Here is a 234-nt window from a genome sequence, read left to right as displayed (position 1 = left end):
AACTTCCACCTCCCTGCCGTCGCGCCTGGGCGCGTCCCTACTCCGCCACCCCCTCCTCACTGCCACCTTAACCGGGTTTCTCAACTTGCAGATTCTTGGGGGGCCTGCGTCCAGACCTTGGCGCCCTCCCGGCTAACTTCACTAGGGGGCGCAAGCCCGGGGGCTCGGGGCTCTCAGTGGGCGGCCTCCGCCGGGCCCCTCCCTGGAGCCGGGCGGGAACCCCAGGAGCGCCGG

The sequence above is a fragment of the Condylura cristata genome, unplaced genomic scaffold (assembly GCF_000260355.1).
Source record: "Condylura cristata isolate star-nosed mole 26May11 unplaced genomic scaffold, ConCri1.0 scaffold00034, whole genome shotgun sequence".
Classification (NCBI taxonomy): domain Eukaryota; kingdom Metazoa; phylum Chordata; class Mammalia; order Eulipotyphla; family Talpidae; genus Condylura; species Condylura cristata.
This window is presented reverse-complemented; position numbering follows the sequence as displayed.